We start from the raw sequence: 19,846 nt of genomic DNA, 5'->3' as shown, positions 1-19,846 counted from the left end.
TATCCCCCTTATATCAACACAAACATGATTATATTTTCTTGCTATCAGAGACTGCTTTTTATCTTTTTAAGCCTGATTTTCAATTTGGTTATCTAACCTTAAAAACAATTGAAAAAAGGAAGAAAAAAAAATGTAAAAATAGGGGTAGATGTAGTTGTATATATGCCAGCTTAGGGCAAACCACTAGTTTGCTTTTTCACTTTGAAAGGTAATTACAAAAATAAATACAAGTGGACATCTAATGCTAATAGACTTTGCCATTTTAAAGAGGAATATATTAGATCAATCTCTGTTAACCAAGGGGTTAATATGACATTTTTACTATCAGTTCATCATTAACATTCGCCTAGAATACGAGTTTTGCGCTATAGAGGGTGCAAAATGAATGCAACAAAAGTTGCTTTATTTCACCCTCCATAGCACTGCCATTACAAGTTTCTGAAAAGCCGCCTTGTGCGTGCGATATGGTGGTGATAAGCTCCTAAACTCCATACCACACAAAATCCAAGGGCTGAGAATAAGTGATCATACATGCTTTCCCCATAGACATTAATGTTGGCTATTCAAATTAGCCAATAGAATTTCAGTAGCTCTCATCCTATTGGCTGATTTGAACAGCCAATAGGATTTCAGTAGCTCTCATCCTATTGGCTGATTTGAATTTCAAGAATCAAATTAGCCAATAGTAATGCAAGGGACGCCATTTTGAAAAGGCTCCCTTGCATTGAAGATCCAGTGTACATTGGTGACCATATGAAGAGGACCCTCCGCGCTGGATGTCTTCAAGGATAGATCTGCTCCGCACCGGCGGGATTAAGATAGTAGACGCCGCCGGGATTAAGATAGAAGATGCCGCCTGGATGAAGATAGAAGATGCCGCCTGGATAAAGACTTCTCGCCGCCTGGATGAGGATGGATGTCCAGACTTCAGAAATTTTGAGTGGATCTTCGGGGGTTAGTGTTAGGTTTTTTTATACTTTTTTTTGTGTGGGTTTTTTTTTTTAGATTAGGGTTTAGACTTTTTTAAAAGAGCTAAATGCCCTCTTCAGGGCAATGTAAAAGAGCTGAATGCCCTTTTAAGGGCAATGCCCATACAAATGCCCTTTTCAGGGCAATGGGTAGCTTAGGTTTTTGTTAGAGTTAGGTTTTTTATTTTGGGGGGTTGGTTGGCTGGTGGGTTAGATTAGATTAGGTTTAATTGTTTTTATTTTTGATAATTTCGTTTGTTATTTTTCGTAATTTATTGTTTGTTATTTTTTGTAATTTAGTGTTTGTTATTTTTTGTAATTTAGTATTTTTTATTTTGTGTAATTTTAGACTTAATTTTTTTTTAGTAGTGTTAGGTTTTTTTAATGTGTAATTTAGTTTTTTTAATTTTAGTATAATAGTTATGTTAGGTTAATTGTTAGTTTAAACTTAGGTTTTTTAATGTCATAGTTAAGTTTTTATTTATTTTAAGATAGGGATATTGTAATTTTAATTTAAAGTTAGGGGGTGATAGGTTTAGCGGTTATTAGTTTAATTTATTAGTGGCGATGTGGAGGCTGGCGGTTTAGGGGTTAATCAGTTTATTTAGTAGTGCTGATGTGGGGGGCTGGTGGTTTAGGTGTTAATAGGTTTAGTTAGTGGTGGCGGTGGCGAGGAGCGGCAGAATAGGGGTTAATAACTTTATTATAGTGGAGGGGATGTGGGCGGGCAGCAGATTAGGGGTTAATAAGTTTTAAATAGTGTTTGTGATGTGGGAGGGCCTCGGTTTAGGGGTTAATAAGAAGTTTTTGGGTGTTAGTGTACTTTGTAACAGTTTAGTTATGAGTTTTGTGAAACATTTTTGTGTATATAAATACATAAACATTTTTTTTACCCAGTCACTACTACATTATACTCACACTTATGCTAAAAATAAAATTAGATTAGGGCGGAGGACAATGCAAAAAAAAAAAACAACCTTGGAGAGCTGGTTGTGTTTTTCAAATCATACGGCTAGATTACGAGTTTTGCGTTAAGGTATAAAAGCAGCGTTAACAGGTCCTAACGCTGCTATTTTTACTTCCACTGGTATTACGAGTCTTGCAGGTTTAGGGGCACCGCACACTTTTTTGGCCTTACCGCAAACCAACTTACGTACTTTTCGTAAAGGCTTTTTTCAATGGACCTTGCATAGCGCCGGTATTACGAGTTTGTCCTGGGAGGCCAAAAAGTGAGCGGTACACCCTCTACCGCCAAGATTCCTATGGAGGCAGTGTGCAGGAGAGAAGAGCGGAGCTCCTGACCAGGTGAAGACCAGGTAAGTGCATAGGAAGAGGGAGGGGGGATGGACATAAAATAATATACTGTATATACACAGGACAAGGCTCACTGGGTGGAATAGTTTACAACAGAGATGAAGATTAGGTGGGTAGCCGTCACCCCGTCCTTTATTACAGAACCTTCTAAACTAACTATATAATTTGTGTCTGATTTTGCACGAAAAAAAAATCTTAAGGTGCAATATTTGCTTTAATTAGTGATTCCATGCTTCTAGCTCTCAATCACTGGATGGAATAACTTAATCAGAGAAATGAATATAAACAGTATGGCTCCCAGTGGCATGGAAAGCATTTTTTTGGGACAGGTCAATTTAGCAAATTATTTGTTAAATTGCATATTGTAACTTGAGTAACAGGATGAATATGTTCTCACTGCATGATCTGAAACTATTATTTCATGAACGATATTTCACCCTCCACACGTCCCAAGATACCAGTTTGTCATATGGAGATTGATTTATTTTACTCTGTTACACAATTCTTGAGTTTTAATATAGAGATTAATGGATATGAAAAGGGGGAATGGATAAGAAATGGAGGGAATGGATAAGAAATGTAGGGAATGGATAGAAAAGGGGAGGAATGGACATGAAAAAGGGGGTGGACATAATGGAGGGATGATGGATTGTGGACATGAAAAGGAGGGATAATGGCCATGAGAAGTGTATGGGAGGGAGGAGTGTGAAATTTACTGTTGATTTTGTAGTTGAAAAGGTTACACAAATTAAAGCCAGGCAATTTATAATGAATTTGAGTATACTAGCATTAAATGCATTTTACTACATGTGCATTGCTATTGTGGTGCCATGCTGCAGGTGAATACAGAATGGATTTTAAAAAGTGTGATTGAACAATGGAGTTATTGGAGGGCTGGCAGCAATAGGCCTGGGGGACAAGCCCAGCCAACACAGGGGACAGTGAATTTTGCCGCCCTCCCCTCAAAAAAAATGTAATTACTGTAAGGGTTTAATTTTTTTAGAATATTTATGTAATTTTTTTATTTATTTAAAACGTTTTTACAGTTCAAATTTTCTCTGTGTCAGCTAGTGCAGACAGAGAAAGAAGGGGATTTGGCACAGCCAGGGAAAGTAGGTGATTTGGCACAGCCAGTGTATTTTAACATTGGCTTGCCATTCATATCAGGTAGTGATTATGGCATGCAGTCATAATCACTACCTGATCTGTGATTATTACTGGATGTCCCAGTTTAGGGGCACCCAGTAATAGACCAGTGACAGTTTATCCCAGCATGCACTGGGATTAGCTGTCACTCATGGCTTATAATGGCTGGGAATGGTTATCATTCAGGAAAAAATTCCTGAATGGAATGCATCAGCATCATCAGTGTTTGTAGCCAGCAAGTGGAATGCAGTTATGACCCATTTCACGAGAGTGGAGGTACCCCACGCTAACCTTAAAAAATTAGCTGAAGTAGTCCTCTGTCTGCCAGGCAGCAATGCTCCAGTGGTAAGAGTTTTCTCACTTATGAATGATATATGGGGGCCCATTTATCAAGCTCCGGATGATCCGCACTGTCGGATCAGGTCCACCAGACTTTGATAAATATAGGCCATGGACTGCTGAGAAATCACAAATTTGTGTGGAAACTATAAAAGCGATTCTCATCGTGAAAAATAACATCTAATTGTCCTGTTTAGAATTTATGGAGAAAATCTTCAAGAACAAAAATATTCTCAGGCAGGTTCATTCCTCTGAGAAATATGCAAGTTAATCCAAATGTCTAAAAAAGGTGGGGATACGCATGAGATATGTATTGTCAAAAGAAAACCATTTTTTTGTGGGGGGGAACAATAATACTGTTGCTTAAGACCATTTTTGCTAATAGTTGCCTTTTGAGGTGTGCAAATCATCACCAGAGAAATCCTCAGACTATTTTTTTCTATTGCCAGTATTTTATGTTGTATCAACATTTTGTGGCTAGCCATACTAATTTGTTTAATTTGTTTATCATTTTACAAGGATTAAACATGGTTTTTTTAAGTGTTGATTATGACATGAGTGTCTAAACACTATGCAGTATATTTACCATAACAAAACTAAAGCAGTGCAAAATGCTGAGTTTGGAGCAATTAGCGGAAACATTACTTTGGTTTCTATAGCGATAGCTCTAAATTTAGCACTTTGCCTCCATATTGCTCCAGTTTTAGTTTGATACATTTGGCCCATTGGGGTATATATATTAAGAGAACTTCAGGTGCAAAACACTTTGCCCCTGAAAGGGACAGTCTACACCAGAATATATATTGTTTTGAAATATGGATAATCCCTTTATTACCCGTTCCCTAGTTTTGCATAACTAACACAGTTATAATAATACACTTTTTACCTCTGTGATTATCTTGTATCTAAGCCTCTGCAAACTGTCCCTTATTTCAGTTATTTTAACAGACTTGCATTTTTGCCAATCAGTGCTGGCTCACAGGAACTCCACATGCATGAGAACAGTGTTATCTATTTTGGACTAGACTGTCCCTTTAACTGCTCTTTATGCATATGGCCCATTGTGTATAACAACACTGCTTCACTCTTAGTTTTCTATGTATTAATTCTATGATCTAATCACAAATAGATCTTCAGCTTTTAGTTCTTAATGGTCCCATAAACACTGCATGTGCTTTGGATATTAACATTAATATTCTTATAACAGTTAGCGATTCATATTTCATTATATATGTTTAAAGGTATCCTATGTGTTGTTACCATGCAACTGAATTGTTAATTTATATTGTTATTGTTGAACCAGAATTTGTTGGTAAAAATAAAATACAAAATATGCATTGAAACATTTTTTCTCTATCTTATCTTCTTAACACTTGGTAATCATATCCCAAATTATTCTAGGAAGTATTTTTTTATCTCATGAACAAAATGTGAGAAATAAATTACAGATCATAGAAACACTCCATAAACACATACTCTACATTTATTTTGAGGAAAATATGCTAATAAAATAGTTTTTTACCATTTGCAAATAAAAAAAAAAGGTCACAGGTTTTAATTTTAAAAATCTGGTCACCTCAGGCCCCATTACATATGCGCTGTTTTGGTATCCTATATACAGAGCTTCATATAAATGCGGCACGTATATTTCGCCCGTCGCCCGCAATTTTTACTCCAATAAACTAACATGGGACTGTGTCGCAAATCAGTATTCAATATTCAGCGCAAGGACTTACGTTGCGGAAATTGAGAAATCTTACTCCATTTTCACCTCGCCACACAAGGCAGCAGCAGCAGCAAGCCTTGCGCTGAGTATCGGAGCACCGTAACTCCCGAAAATGCCTGCAAAAATAAACTAAAACCTAACGCATGTGCAATATCTATACCTGTCAACTGCAATCCCCCACGTCAATAAATAATAAAGTGTATTAACCCCTATATACGCCATCAAACCCACACCGCAAGTAATAACTAAATTATTAACCCCCTAAATCCACCAACCCCAACATCGCAAACTACCCATTAAAACTATTAACCCCTAATCTGCCATTAACCCACAACGCAAACTACCTATTAAAGTATTAATCCCTAAACCGCTAAAGCCCACAACAAAATAAACCTATCAAAGTATTAACCTCTAAACCGCCAAAGCCCACAACGCAAATAAATTACTAAGCCCCCTAACCTAACACCCCCTAGCCTAACACCCCCTAAATGTACCCAAATTACCTAAATTACAAAATACTAAAGTTACTATTAAAATAAAAAAACTAACACTACTTTAAAAATAAAAATAAACTAAGTATAAATCAAAGGGACAGTCTAGTCAAAATTCTGTTGTAGACTGTGCCTTCAAGCTATAATTACAGACAATAAAAAAATCTAAGATTATAGAAAATAAAAAACAAATTACCAAATTTTAAAAAATTATACCTAATCCCCATGAAAATAACCCCCCCCCCCAAAATATAACACCCCCTTCTCTAAGAATAAACTACCAGTAGCCCTTAAAAGGGCTTTTTGCAGGGAATTGCCCCAAGATAATCAGCTCTTTTACATCAAAATACACAAAGTCACCCCTAACAGTAAACCCCCCCACCCACCAAACCCACCCAAAATAAAAGAACCTAACACTAAAAAACCTAAACTACCCATTGCCCTGAAAAGGGCATTTGTTTGGGCATTTAGCTCTTTTTACTGCCCATCTCTAATCTAAATAACCCCCCCCCCCCCGAAAAAAAAACCTTAAAAAAACCTAAGTCTAACCCCCAGGTTGGTACTCACCGTTCCTGAAGTCCAGCAGAGAAGGTCCTGTTCCAGGCAGTGAAGTCTTCTTCCAAGCGGCGACCTCTTCTTTCTTCTTCCAGGAACAATTCGGAGCGGAGGGCGGAGCTGAAGACCGGTGACCCTGGAACTGAAGACCGGCAACCCTGGAACTGAAGACCGGCGACCCTGGAACTGAAGACCGGTGACCGCGGAGCCATGGAGTTTGGAGGATCCTCTTCGTATGATTGCCGCCGTACACTGGATAGAGAATTCAAGGTACGCGATTAAAAATGGCGTGCCTTGAATTCCTATTGGCTGATTTGATTCTTCAAATTCAAATCAGCCAATAGGATGAAAGCTACTTAAATCCTATTGGCTGTTCAAATCAGATAGGTTAGGGGGTTTAGTAATTTATTTATTTATTTGCATTGTGGGCTTTGGCGGTTTAGGGGCTAATAGTTTTAATAGGTAGTTTACAATGTTGGGATTGGCAGATTTAGGGGTTAATAATTTAGGGATTACTTGCGGTGTGGGTTTGATGGCGGATATAGGGCTTGATAATTTAATTAGGCATATTGTGTTGTGGGGGGTTGTCGGTTTAGGGGTTAATACATTTATTATTAGTTGTGAGAGGGGGGATTGCGGATGTAGAGGTTTTACGTGTCGGTCTTATTTTTGGGAGGTGTGTTAGACTTTTACGGGAGATTAGTTGTTTTTTTTTACTTTTCTTAGTAGCCAGCAGTTTCTAATGTCCCGAAACTAGCGACTCCAGAAATTTGAATTTACGCTCATTTCTGGACATCACTAGTTTATGCGACTTATGGCACTTTATGAACTGCAGGCGGAGTTTATTGGATACCCCGATGTGCGAGGTGAAATTACAGGTTGTGAAATTACGGGTTGCTCCCTCACATTTGTTCTTCACTTTTAGGTTCAGACTGAGGACTGCCCGCATTATAGTCCACATAATATCTTACTCAATGCAGAGAATTTGAAATAATTAAATAAATAGTTACATTTTATACACCTACCTATAATGTTATCTAGGTAGAAGTGGTTTATCTTCTAATAAAAGAAATAGCATACCATGTATAGAAAAAAACAATATTAATGGTAATTAAAATAATTTGATAAATAAATATAAAATGTTAAATATAATTTCAGTGTTACAGAGTTACAATAACTTGCATCAGGCTTGCCTTGCTTGTAAAATAAATTTTATATCATACTACACAGTATGAAAACATATCGGTTTAGATTATCTTTTTAAATTTTTTTTTATTTATTCAATTTTATTTCTAAATTAAATCACATTAAAAACATATACAAGAAAAAAACATGCAATCATAATGCACATATAACATTATAATACATTTTCACATCTTTCTATTCATACTGGTATAATACTTTACTTCTTGAAAACTCTAATAATGACAAGGGTTAACCCCATAAATACTAACATTTTTTTATCTTATAATCTCTACTTCTTTCATTTTTCGAAATCTTCTGACCAGTTTTTCATAAAATGTCTTAATTTGTTTTCGTCAAACAGCATATCACATTGTTCTATCATTTTTTATTTTTTTCATATTTTTGTTTTTTAATTTGAAATCCATAATTTAAAAATGAAACTTCTTTCCAAAAGTATGACATTTATAATCAGATTTTTTCCACTTCCATATTTGTGATTTATATGGTTACCTAATATAATTATGTTTATTTCTGAAAGGGTTATTTTGACCCCAATAATTTTTGTCAAAAAGTGGCTCACTTTATCCGAGAAGATTTTTGGACATTGCCACATGTCTTAGATCTGGGTTAAAGGAGTCACACTTCAAGCACCTATTTGCCGTATCTTTTTTCCAGTATGTAATCTATATAGTGTGATGTATTCCCTATTAAGGATTCTCATCTGTGATTCCCTTAAGGCTGATTGAAGTGTTACTTTATATAAATTCCTAATACGATTTTCTATCATTTTTTTCTGTTACATTCTGTTGTAGTATTTTACTCCATTCTTTATTTAAGAATTGATTTCCTTTTTGTGGCAATACATTTATCATTCATCTATATACTGCTGATAAAGAGAATTTATTTAACTCATGTTTCTCTACTAGTTCTGATATCAGAGTATTTTCATTTTTCCAAAAAATTTGGTTAATCAGTGTCAAAACATATGGCTAGATTACGTGTTTTTGTCGGTAATGGTGTGCGGTGTTAACAAACATTTTTTTCTCACCGCTCACTTAAGACAACACTGGTATTACAGGTCTTTTTAAACCCGGCGTTAGTCGCAAAAAAGTGAGTGGAGAGCAAAATTTAGCTACACATCTAACCTCAATAGCTTACGCTAGCAGTGAGTTGGTAAAACGTGCTCATGCACGATTTCCCCATAGGAATCAATGTGGGAGAATCGGCTGAAAAAAAAAAACCTTACACCTGCAAAAAAGCAGCGTTCAGCTTCTAACTCAGCCCCATTGATTCCTATGGGGAAATATTTTTATGTCTACACCTAACAACCTAACATGAACCCCGAGTCTAAACACCCCTAATCTTACACTTATTAACCCCTAATCTGATGCCCTTGACATTGCCGACACCTGCATTTTATTATTAACCCCTAATCTGCCGCTCCGGACACCGCCACCACCTACATTATCCCTATGAACCCCTAATCTGCTGCCTCCAACATCACCGACAACAAATTTTTATTTATTAACCCCTACTCTGCCACCCACAATGTTGCTGCCACCTAACTACATTTATTAACCCCTAATCTGCCACCGCCAATGTCGCCACCGCTATAATAAAGTTATTAACCCCTAAATCTAAGTCTAACCCTAACCCTAACACCCCCTAACTTAAATATAATTTAAATACATCTAAATAAAATTACTATTATTAACTAAATTATTCCTATTTAAAACTAAATACTTACCTATAAAATAAACCCTAAGCTAGTTACAATATAACTAATAGTTACATTGTAGCCATTTTAGGATTTATTTTTATTTTACAGGCAAGTTTGTATTTATTTTAACTAGGTACACTAGTTATTAAATAGTTATTAAATATTTAATAACTACCTAGTTAAAATAAGTACAAATGTACCTGGAAAATAAAACCTAACCTAAGTTACAATTACACCTAATAATACACTATAATTAAATTAATTACCTAAACTAACTACAATTAATTACAATAAAATTAAATAAACTGAAGTACGAAAACAAACACTAAATTACAGAAAATAATAAAATAATTCCAAGAATTTTAAACTAATTACACCTAATCTAATCCCCCTAATAAAATAAAAAAGACCCCAAAAATAATAAAAAGCCCTACCCTATACTAAATTACAAATAGCCCTTAAAAGGGCCTTTTGCGGGGCATTTCCCCAAAGTAATCAGCTCTTTTACCTGTAAAAAAAAATACAATCCCCCCCAACATTAAAACCCACCACCCACACACCCAACCCTACTATAAAAGTAGGCATCAGCCAATAGGATTTTTTCTACCTTAATTCCGATTGGCTGATATAATTCTATCAGCCAATCGGAATTGAAGGGACGCCATCTTGGATGACGTCACTTAAAGGTACCGTCATTTAGTGTTAGTTGTCGGATGGAAGAGGATGCTCCGCGTCGGATGGCTTGAAGATGGACCCGCTCCGCTCCGGATGGATGAAGATAGAAGATGCCGCCTGGATGAAGACTTCTGCCCGTCTGGAGGTCCTCTTCTGCCCGGATCGGATGAAGACTTCTGGCCATCTGGAGGATCACTTCTGCCCGGTTGGGGAAGACGTCTCAAGAGCTGATTACTTTGGGGCAATGCCCTGCAAAAGGCCCTTTTAAGGGCTATTTATAATTTAGTATAGGGCAGGACTTTTTATTATTTTGGGGGGCTTTTTTATTTTATTAGGGGGAATAGATTAGGTGTAATTAGTTTAAAATTCTTGTAATTATTTTATTATTTTCTGTAATTTAGTGGGGGGGGGGTTTCATCCTTTAGTTTATTTAATTTAATTGTAATTAATTGTAGTTAGTTTAGGTAATTAATTTAATTATAGTGTAGTGTTAGGTGTAATTGTAACTTAGGTTAGGGTTTATTTTACAGGTAAATTTGTACTTATTTTAACTAGGAAGTTATTAAATAGTTAATAACTATTTAATAACTATTGTACCTAGTTAAAATAAATACAAAGTTGCCTGTAAGATAAAAATAAACCCTGAGATAGCTACAATGTAATTATTAGTTATATTGTAGCTATTTTAGGGTTTATTTTATAGGTAAGTATTTAGTTTTAAATTGGAATAATTTATTTAATTGTAGTAATTTTTTTTCAATTATTTTAAATTATATTTAAGTTAGGGGGGTTAAGGTTAGACTTAGGTTTAGGGGTTAATACATTTAATATAGTGGCGGCAACGTTGTGGGCGGCAGATTAGGGGTTAATAAATCAAGGTGGTGTCGGCGATGTTAGGGACGGCAGATTAGGGGTTAATAAAATGTAACTAGTGTTTGCGATGCGGGAGTGCGGCGGTTTAGGGGTTAATATATTTATTACAGTGGCGGCGATGTCCGGTTGGCAGATTAGGGGTTAAAAAATGTATTTAAGTGTTTGTGATGTACGGGGCCTCGGTTAAGGGGTTAATAGGTAGTTTATGGGTGTTAGTGTACTTTTTATCACTTTAGTTAAGAGTTTTATGTTACGGCGTTAGCCCATAAAACTCTTAACTACTGACTTTTAAATGCGGTAGGAGTCTTGACAGGAGAGGGTCTACCGCTCACTTTTTCCAAGACTCGTAATACCGGCGTTAGGCAAATCCCATTGAAAAGATAGGATACGCCATTGACGTAAGTGGATTTGCAGTATGCTCAAGTCGCGGAAAAAAAGTGAGCGGTACACCTGTACCTGCCAGACTCGTAATACCAGAGGGCATTAAAAAGCAGCGTTAGGACCTTTCAACGCTGCATTTTAAGGCTAACGCAAGACTCGTAATCTAGGCGATAGTGTTTTAATTGCAATTCATATATACTTTCTGATTCAGGGAAGTCATACGATTTCCCAAGTTGTTATTTCCCTTTTGGCAAAATTAACTATGGCTGTTATATTATATATGGCTTTATCTTCCCATTTGTCAAACCTTTTATTCATTTTTACGAATGGGAAAGCGGAGTTACCTTTAATTGGAATGTAGTGGGATATTTTATAATTTCCCCCCATTATCTTATTTAATTTATGCCAGGTTAAAATATGTCCCTATATAAGGGATTATATAATATTTCTTTGCCTATTTCTTTATTTGTGGCAAACAATAAATAGTTTATGAAGCATTTTTGTGACCATTGCTTGTTCAGTTTCTAAAGAAACACAGTATTCAGTTTTTGCTAACCAGTCTAATCCAATTCGCAAGATAGATGTCCAATTATATTTTTGAAAACATAGTAAACCTAATCCTTCCTTCCTGACTGATGTGTATAGCTTGGTGAGTAATATTCTGGGTTTTCTCTCTCGCCAGATACATTTTCTTACTGCTTTATCTAGAGATTGTTTATCTCATCTTGTCATTAAGAAAGGGAGTAACTGAAGGGGGTATAATATTTAAATGCATACACAGATTTTGTTGATATGATAGTGTTTCTCAGAAACATAAATTAGTATTTACATAAGTAAGAGAATGTTGCTGTCATTAAAATGTTTTCACCAGAGGAAAGATGTATCTTGATCTTGAGCAAAAAGGAAAATAAGTACATTTGATATTAATATACTGTATATATTTTTTATATATATAAATAAGACTGACTACATTTATTTGGAGACTCATTAATGTATTATCTCTTTCATTTTATTTAACTACATTTTTTTTTTAAACTACAAGCTTGACTACATACCAAAAACATATGAATAAATGATGTGCTTATCTCTAATTTGGAAACCCAAATTGAATTATTTTTCAAAGGAATATTTTTTAAAGGTTTATAAAAAAACCTTGTAGTTACAATTTTTAGTCTTGCAATAAATTAACGTACAAGGCTAGTGTTAATTTATGTAATGCATTAACAACTTACATACTGCAATTGTTTGACAGCCAACCTACACCTATCATTTGCTTTAATTGGAGGAGCCAATACAAGATTGTTTTGCAATTCTTTATCTAATCTCCCCTGCTAAGGCCTGTTAGGTAATAATGTATAGCAGGTTTAGGATTGTGAAGTCTACAGTGAGCACTTTCCATTCTCAGAATCAGAAAACTAACAATTTTCAGGCTTAAATAACAGCAAAAGAGGAAACATTAAAGGGACAGTCTACACCAGAATTTTTATTGTTTTAAAAGATAGATAATCCCTTTATTACCCATTCCACAGTTTTGCATAACCAACATAGTTATAATAATATACTTTTAGCCTCTGTGATTATCTTGTATCTAAGCCTCTGCAAACTGCCCCTTTATTTCAGTTCTTTTGACAGACTTGTAGTTTAGCCAATCACTGCCTGCTCCCAGATAACTTCACGTGCACGAGCACAGTGTTATCTATTTGAAATACGTGAACTAACACCCTCTAGTGGTAAAAAACTGTTCAAATGCATTCTGAAAAGAGGTGGCCTTCAAGGTCTAAGAAATTAGCATATGAACCTCCTAGATTAAGCTTTCAACTAAGAATACCAAGAAAACAAAGCAAAATTTGTGATAAAAGTAAATTGGAAAATTGTTTAAAATTACATGCTCTATCTGAATCATGAAAGTTTATTTTGGCCTAGACTGTCCCTTTAAATAATGAAAATGCATAGATATTTTACCATGCATACTTAAACCTGCTATTTTTTAATGTGCTTCATGCCATTTTAAGTATATCAGTTCTTAGCTTGATTCTATTAACTAAAATTGTGATCTAAGGGTCTGATGATATAAACCTCTCTGATCAGACAAGATGATATTAAATGATCCAGCAGTACTGCGAGATCCCTAGTGATATTCTAAAATGGCAGATTTTGCTATACTTCCCCAAGCGCATTCCCTGTATTTTGAATGTGAAAGAGTGAAAGCCCAGTGCTATATAGCACTGCATGACATGACAGTTCTGCTGCATTTAAACATTGTGCTTTGTATTTTTTGTTGATATGATAGTGTTCCTCAGAAACATAAATTAGTATTCACATAAGTAAGAAAATTTTGCTGTCATTAAAATGTTTTCACCAGAGGAAAGATTTATCTTGATCTTGAGCAAAAAGGAAAATAAGTACATTTCATATTAACATATATTTTTTTTTATATATATATATATATAAATAAGACTGACTACATTTATTTGGAGACTCATTAATGTATTATCTCTTATTTTTATTTAACTACATTTTTTTTAAACTACAAGCTTGACTACATATATATCACTGCATGACATGACAGTTCTGCTGCATTTAAACATTGTGTTTTGTATTTTATATTACTTTATACTTAAGATTACGTTTTTTTTAACATTTAAACTTTGCACTTTTTTCTATTCTGTTTTAATACATATAGATTCTGTATAATGCATTGTATTTAATATTGTGATTTTACAAATTTGGATTTAGTTTTGACAGTTTATGTGTAACTTTAACAAATTAGACTTATACTTTGTATATTCATGTGTATCTTTTACAAATTATATTGCACTTTGTATTTGTTCTATTTAAAATAACAGCTTCAGTTTCCCAGAGAGATTAATTACTTTCTATAGGCCTGATAAGCAAAGATTCTCTAGTTTGGAGAGAACTCCATAAGAATTATATAAGAAAAGGGAAGGAACCTGGAAGTCCCAGAGAGATGATAGATTCTTTCCACATAAAATAATGAGGCTCTCTAGAATACAGAAGGTATAAGGAGAATACCTGTGAATTATATAAAATATCAGTTTCAAGCAAATACAAATTAAACTGAAATGTTTTCACTACAGTTTAACTTGTTTTAGACACTAGTTTAGTATATATTACTTTTCTGTAAGTTAAATAAGGGTATTGTTAATTTTGAGCAAACTTCACCTACATACAGCTAGTTAAATAATTAAGTGTGAACATCTTGTTTAAAATGCTTACAGGATTTCACAAGAATTGTGAGAGAGCTTTAGACACACCTTAGAAACTCCCCCTTTCAGCCCAGGAAACTCCCTTGTCCCTGAGACTTTTTTGAAGCTGTGCTTTATGTTATAATAGAGAAAATATAAAGTGCAATGTAATTTGTAAAAGACACAGACATATGCAACGTATGATCTTAATTTTTTAAAGTAAAACAGAAACTTTTAAAACATAATTAGAATTGATAAAATCACTGCTGAATCTAAATTTATTAAAATAGAAAATAGAAAGTGCAAAGCTTAAATGTAATAATACTGAAAGGATATAATCTAAATGGTAAAGTAATATAAAATACAAAGCACAATATGTAAGTGTAACAAAATGTTCAGATCATGCAGTGCTATATTGCGCTGGGCTTGTCTCTTCCTCACATACAGAACTGTAGAGAACACTCCTTAGACAAGTATTGCAATATTTTCCTGTCTAACATTTTATGAGAAATCTTGCAGTGCTGAAATGTTCCACCCTTTTTCTTTTAGCATTAAGTGAGTTTAGCACCTGTGAAGTCTGCACTATAATTTCTCTCCAATCAGGAGACTCTTTAATCATCAGGCCCTCAGTATGAGACAAGTAGCGTTCTACAAAAAATAAATTATATTGGTGTTTCTATTCTTATTGTATTCTCTCTATTCTGACTTCTTTCTCACAGGTGGAAAACAATATATTCTTTCTTTAGTAGTCTTTAACTTAAATAGCAGTCCTTGTCAGCTTGTACTTTCATATTGTAATTACAGTAATGTTGATTAAAAAGTGTGCATTTTCTAGTCGTAAAAAATGCCTAATTTGAGGTTACATTTCTTTTTTTTTAAAGTTCTTTCACTTTCATTTGCCTTGGGATTAGCCCTGCTGCAAGTGTTTACAGTTGACCACTTATGATCCAAACCACCGTGAACAATTGGATATGATCATGATGAGTATAGTGGTTATGTTTACTCTATTACTTTTATTAATTGTTATTACTGTAAAATTGTATTTTTTTTTTCAATAATTGATTGAGTTTAAATCACTATCCAATTTTGGTAGATTTTCAGCAGTGCTGAAGGCTATTTTCTCATAGAAAACTTGGCAGCAACTTAGATCATCTTCTATAATGGATTTTAACAATTCATATACTTTAAACCATGAAAGCGTTGTTATGTGACTTGCTCTATTTAAAGAATACAGCTGCTAAAAAGTAAAGAACAGGGTTTGCCAAATAACAGCATAAAATAAAAAATCTACAGATACTTCTATGTGTTTCAGCACACTTGGTGCCTTTATCAAGATATTTCACTGTGGATTGTTTGGAGCCTTTTGAAGTGTTTTTCGGTACCCGTATGTAGGACCCGGATTTGAAACACTGTTAATATGAACAACTAACTATTGTTTATTCACGTAACACACAGCTGTATAAATTAGATAACCGGAGCAACACTGCACATTAGAAAAAAAGTTACACTTGGAACCAAGTAACAATTGTATTGAAAAAGTCACTACTTATTTTGGATACAAAAATTGCATCACTTAAGAACAAACCTGATACTGAAGAATTGCTAATTTGTTCTCACATCACCTGTAACCTCTTGTGCTATAAACATAGGAGAGTTTGGAACATTGATACTAAGCACTGATAACACCGGAATTACCAAGAAATAAATTTATGCCTAATGTTCATAGGACTTTCTAATATCTTCACTACCAAGTATTTTATTTCACTATTGATTGCAAAATTTCTTAGCTACTAATGTTTACTTTTATTTTCACTATTAAGTGTTTAAAATCATAAATTCTAAACGATATGTCAGTCTAAAGCCTATACGGAATACTTTAACAGATAATACAATTACTGTGTATATTTCTGATACTGTTTTCGAACTATTAATTTTTATTGTAGTTGTGGCCACAACCGTATTTTATTGTAACTTTTATATGCAAGAAAACTTTTTATAAAATCTCATTTGTTTATTTTACCTAGTTGTTGGGTTGATTGTCCTAACGAATTTTGTTATACGAATACTGTTTCTACTTCATATGGGATAAAATTAACCCATATTTAAACCTTGCTGAACAACAAATCTTAAATTTACCTAAATTCACGTACAGTCACAGACAATTTTTTATTAACAATTGTTTATTAACAGTCATTTGACTAATCTATACTAACCCTCAGCTTCCCAGCGCCTTTCACACTCCCAAAGTCCCTAAATAAAAATTAATTAGACTAAGTTGAGAGATCTTAGTCTTACTTGAAAGGCTAAGAGGGTGAGAAAGTGTCCAGACTCATTTCTTATATTTAAGATTATTATTATTATTATTATTATTATCGGTTATTTGTAGAGCGCCAACAGATTCCGCAGCGCTAATATTAGACAAATATAAAAGCTGCTGCCTTGCATTTCACACTTATTTTTAGTTTGGTTTTTATAAGTACGCCTAAATCCTTTTCCTCATTTGTTTTGCTTGCCCCCTCTAAATAATAGGCTTATCACTTATCAGCCAATTCTTACAATTTTTGTAAATCCTCTTGCAGAGCAATTTTAATCTGCTACTACCTAATCACCTTATATAGCTTTGTGTCATCTGCAAAAACATTGTTTAATGCTCCCTGCTTTTTATCCAGCTATATATCCGTGAGCTAACATTATGAGATAATCCCATATATACCAAACGTGTTAAAATATTTATGTTACTTTTCAACGTTTGGAAAACATAAAGAGATCCCTTGTTAAATTTTCTCAAGTGCATACCTAAAGAATTAGTTAATTTAACATCTACTTCTTATAAAACCATGCTGATTTGAACTCATTTTCTTGTTATGAATATACTCTTGAATATATTTCCTTCCAGTATCATTCACACTGCCAGGTTTACTGGTCTAGCTTCCTGGATCAGCCTTGCTTCCCTTTTTAAAAAGTGACATCACATCTGCCAGTCATGGGGTTCTATGCCTAAGGATATTGAGTCTTAAAAAATTAAGAGTAGAGGTTTGACTATGACAGTGCTAAGTTCTAAGTTCCCATGGAACCCTTGGTTGTATTTCATCTGGACCTGGAATTGTCTTTACTTTAATATAATCATTTATTTCCTGATATCTTCTAGCGATAACTCAGTTATCGGTATGGGCTTGTATGTTCTAGTTATTTTTAATGTCTCTCCTCACCATAGCTTTCCCTCAGTCACGCATTTGTCACGAAAATGGGATTTCCATAAACAAAAATGAAAATCCGAATGCACCAATTAAAATTAAAATAAAATGAAAAATACTGACTGAATTCATCAGTATTTATTAGTTTCCTTTAAATACTTACCTTAATGCACTAGAGAGCACTCTAACATGATCCTCTTCTTGCAACAGCCTCAGCCACACTAACAGGAGACTTAGAGCGCACGGCTTTCAGGACATGCACTAAAGTTAGTGCAGGTCCTGGGAGCTAAGAGGATCACCTGTAGCTTTGAAACATTTACATTTATTTAATAAAAACAAATGTAAATGTTTAACAAAAATTGGATTTTCATTTTAAGCTAAATGAAAACCGAAAAGTGCAGGCAAAGAATATTCGGGAAACACATTTCTTTGAATATCCAGAACTAAATTTTCATCCCAAATTAAATTTTGTGGCCTGCACATGTCTAACTACAGCTCCCACATTTTAAAAGCTCAGGCACCTTGATGTGGTGCCTGAGCTTGTCCCATTTGGCCAGATGCGGTGACTAACCTTTCCATTTTAAATCTTAGCTGTGAGCTAGCTGGTGAATGCTGGGTTTCCTTTATGTGTTGTATTTGTTTTGTAATCCCCCATGGTTCTTGCACCCACTCCTGTCTGGGGTTAACTGACTATGACTCTGGTGACGCCACAGCTTTTTGTGAGTGCTATTTAGCACCCAGGGCTGGCATGTTGCTGAGTCATGGACTGTGTACCTGGTCCGGTTTTGGAGTGCAGTCCCCCTTCTGTGTTTTGTATGTTGCTGGTTGATTACATATACCTGTGCACCCCTCCCTTGTTCCCAGTTTGTCTGGCTTTGAGAGCCTGCATTGTGTGACTGTGTTAAGGACTCAGGTGTTGGAAAGGACCTTGACGTGGTGCCTGAGCTTGTCCAATTTGGCCAGATGCGGTGACTAACCATTCCATTTTAAATCTTAGCTGTGAGTTAGCTGGTGAGTGCTGGGTTTCCTTTATGTGTTATACTGTGTGTATATATATATATATATATATATATATATATATATATATATATATATATATATATATATATATATATATATATATATATATATATATGAGAAAAATTAAGAAAGGGATAGTAAGGCTCAATACAGTAGAGGGTAGAGCGGTGGAATGAAATAAGCAAATATCACTTCTGTTCATTTGTCACTCACTACTTAGCACAGTGCTGCTTATTAAGACAACATGCTGCCTATTGAGATCTGCTGAAAAATCGCACACTGCATCAAGCTAACCCTATTCTATCTCCTCTGCTTTCAGGTACGTGAATAGAGCCTGTCAATCTGCAACTATTCACTGCTCTCTGGTGTTTTTTACTCTCCTGTAACTCTCTTCTGGCACGTGAATAGAGACCCTGTCAATCTGCAACTATTCACTGCTCTCTGGTGTTTTTTACTCTCCTGTAACTCTCTTCTGGTACATGAATAGAGACCCTGTCAATCTGCGACTATAGAGCAAATATTTACATAGAGCAAATGATTTTAGTTTGTTCATTTAGTCCTACATCTGTTGTACTGTTAGCCAATGTATTATTTCTAATGTTCATTTAACTGCCATGTGATGTTCAATCCTTATCAATACCTGCTATTATTCTAAAATGTATAGCTGTCTTATTCTATAGTCTTAACCTCCCCAAATTTTATTGTCTGTTTACTTAACATCTCACCCTGACCAGACCAGAATCTAACTTTCCAATTGGCCTTTCAAATTGTCTTTGATTAACAATCAACTAAATTTAGTGGACTCAGCTGACTGCCCTCCCTGCATATATTTCACACCAGTCTGAGATGTGCATTGCACAGTGATGTGCATTGCTATAACAACATATGTTCACATTTTCAAAGTGAACTTTTTATAAGTGATTCACTAGCAATATAGCAATAGAATTATACAAGAATTGCACTCACTACTCAGCACAGTGCTGCTTATTAAGACAACATGCTGCCTATTGAGATCTGCTGAAAAATCGCACACTGCATCAAGCTAACCCTATT

This window comes from Bombina bombina, chromosome 3, assembly GCF_027579735.1.
Source record: "Bombina bombina isolate aBomBom1 chromosome 3, aBomBom1.pri, whole genome shotgun sequence".
NCBI lineage: Eukaryota > Metazoa > Chordata > Amphibia > Anura > Bombinatoridae > Bombina > Bombina bombina.
The sequence above is the reverse complement of the archived record's forward strand: the minus strand, read 5'-3'. Positions refer to the sequence as shown.